At 46.0% G+C, this 2,996-nt stretch overlaps 1 non-coding gene across 1 annotated transcript; it reads right to left on the bottom strand.

The window, feature by feature from the left end:
• Positions 1–665: 665 nt before the first annotated feature.
• Positions 666–738, bottom strand: TRNAK-CUU (transfer RNA lysine (anticodon CUU)). The gene has a single exon. It is a non-coding gene; the product is annotated as a tRNA-Lys (tRNA).
• Between the last annotated feature and the right edge of the window lie 2,258 nt (positions 739–2,996).

The raw sequence follows: 2,996 nt of genomic DNA on the forward strand, positions 1-2,996 counted from the left end.
TGTTAAGTTTCTTGTGTTATTCCCCCAATTTATGTATTGTTCTCCCCTATTATGTGTGAAATGGTTTCGTTCCCCCTTCTTTCCCGCCACCGTTAGCCTGCCAGCTAAGTTGCTATAGCAACCGCTATTCATAGTTGCCGATATGTAATTGCTCCTCCCCTGGTTTCCCTTATAAGTGAAAGTTGTTTCCTCCCTGTCCAGTCAATCACTCCCTTCCTCCTCCCAGGTTTCGAGAACCTTCTCCTCTCTGGAGATGGTGGTTGGCTGGAGTCCCAGGACACCTCCTCTACCTTTTGATTATTGGTCCCCATGGAGTGTCAGTTCTGTGAAGTTCATCCCCTCACCTTTCCCGATTGGCTCCGCCTGTACCCACCCCCCCTCCTTTATAATCCTGTTTTCACCCCCTATGAAAAAACTTTTTCCCGGATGGTTTCCCGGTGTTTGGATGCGGCATCACCTTCAATAAACCGATGTTTAACCCCCGGGAAATGGTCAGCTCCGTTCCTCTCCTATACCAGCGAGGTACGCCAGTCCGCAGCCAGCACAGCCCGAGGCCATCAGACGCCGAAGGGTGCTGGCCAGGAATTGCAGAGGGGCGTCGGCCTTTCGCCCTCAGCTAGTCGGATTCTAAACTTCGGGCCACATACGTTCCCCTCTGCAGATGGCGCCCAACGTGGGGCACGAACCCACGACCCTGGGATTAAGAGTCCCATGCTCTACTGACTGAGCTAGCCGGGCTTAGGACTTCAAGGGAGAGTTTTTATAGCCTTGCGGCAGTCAGCGTTGGCATTGCTATAAGCCATCTGCTCAAGCATTTTTTGAAGTTTATTGAAGGTGATGCCGCATCCAAACACCGGGAAACCATCCGGGAAAAAGTTTTTTCATAGGGGGTGAAAACAGGATTATAAAGGAGGGGGGGTGGGTACAGGCGGAGCCAATCGGGAAAGGTGAGGGGATGAACTTCACAGAACTGACACTCCATGGGGACCAATAATCAAAAGGTAGAGGAGGTGTCCTGGGACTCCAGCCAACCACCATCTCCAGAGAGGAGAAGGTTCTCGAAACCTGGGAGGAGGAAGGGAGTGATTGACTGGACAGGGAGGAAACAACTTTCACTTATAAGGGAAACCAGGGGAGGGGCAATTACATATCGGCAACTATGAATAGCGGTTGCTATAGCAACTTAGCTGGCAGGCTAACGGTGGCGGGAAAGAAGGGGGAACGAAACCATTTCACACATAATAGGGGAGAACAATACATAAATTGGGGGAATAACACAAGAAACTTAACAACACACTACCACACATGATAATTTGCTGGGCTTTACAAAAAGAATCTGCATCAGAACACACAATTCTGGCATAGCCATAATCATGAGGTTTTTCTCTTCTAAAATGCTGTGAAATAATTTGGCACTGGATAGTGGAGGATAATACCGGACAAAATTACTGACCTACCCTGAGGAAAGTTATGTGGTGAAGTTAACTAATTTCAAACTCAAGCTAATCCTGCACTGCTGCCAGTTGTGGAATGACCTTGTGGTATTATATTAGCTTAATTCTTGCCTCGTAACACACCACTTTGACCAGTTTTTTGACACTTTGTATAGACAAGAAATAAATTAAAGCCTTAGAGATAAACCATATATACAGCCTTTTTGTATTTTGTACAAACTCAGACCTAACATTAGGAAAGGGACTGCTAAATTATGGTACTGAAGTTTTATGAAATGTAATTATAGGTCCAAGGATATTTTGTATGGAAGAAAAAAGCTTACTGTACATTATTAAAGTGTTTTATGTCCAGAGATGACTGACACAATGCATTATGGGGCTAGAATAAGCATAATTGTCCAGGAAGCAATAATTGAAAATAGTCCTTTAGATGTCAAAATAAAGCTATACATCATGTGAGACTGTCAGCGGTTATTACATATCTTTGGTCGTAGAGACAAGCTTCCTTGTGGGCTCATAATTTATGCTTCAAACAAAAATAACGTTATTTAGGGCTTCTGCTTCAGCATGTCCATGTGGGCACTGCTGGGCTGATTGAGTTTCAAGTGGCCGCACATTTTGCCATTACCCTGCTGGAGTAACTGGGGTCTGTGAACCATGGGGAGACAGGACACCCCTCAAGTCCCTGATCTACTGACCTTGGTTGTTCCCAGTGCCTCAGCAGGGTGGGAGCATGGGAAACACATGCTGGTGCCTGCAGCAGTGTGAGCTCCTGTGTGCTGGCTGCAGCCTAGCAGAGCTGGAGGGCACAGCCTTCATGATGCACAGAGATCGTGTGCAGCTGCTCTGCAGTGTTGCAGCCTGAGTAGCTGCTAGTAAAGTCCAGGGCAAGGAAGCATGGTATCCACAGATGTTTTATTCAACGCCTGGTAAGATGTTCAGGTCCCAGGCACACACGCACAGAAGATCCAGGTTTCTGTCTTCCTGAGTTGCAGGGAGCGAGCCTAGTCTTGGGGCAGCACAAAGATGAGGGCCAATCAGGGAATAGGGAGGGAGCGGCTCAGGGACATAGGAACACATATAGGAACAGGAGAAGGAGTCAATGGGGTCTTAAACAGCTTTTTGGGGGAAGCTTCTTCTGTCCCCCTAACCTAGGGGATGCCCCCCAGGGTCTCCACACTGCAGGATGGGAAAAATATTCTTTGAACATGAGAAATCACAGCTCTGGCTTTGGTCTTGGGATGGAGGGGCAGGGTCATCAGCAAATATTTTTAATTAATATTGTCTCTTAACTAAAAAGAAATCCATAAATATGTGACTATCTTGATTTTTTTTGAAAGCTGAGTGTCTTTGAATGAGTGTTTTCATGCATTTTACTTACAGGTGATGTTAATTAGTTCAGTCAGCTTGCTGTAAACGAGCAAAGGTTATTTTGTTTGTGAATAACAGCAATGTATCACACAGAAACGCCCTGAGAGTTAATTAACTTTGGGTAACCAATTTGATATTCCTTAGATAAAAGCTCTGTACAAGCTGAATGCT

This window comes from Zonotrichia albicollis, chromosome 2 (assembly GCF_047830755.1).
Source record: "Zonotrichia albicollis isolate bZonAlb1 chromosome 2, bZonAlb1.hap1, whole genome shotgun sequence".
Taxonomy (NCBI): domain Eukaryota; kingdom Metazoa; phylum Chordata; class Aves; order Passeriformes; family Passerellidae; genus Zonotrichia; species Zonotrichia albicollis.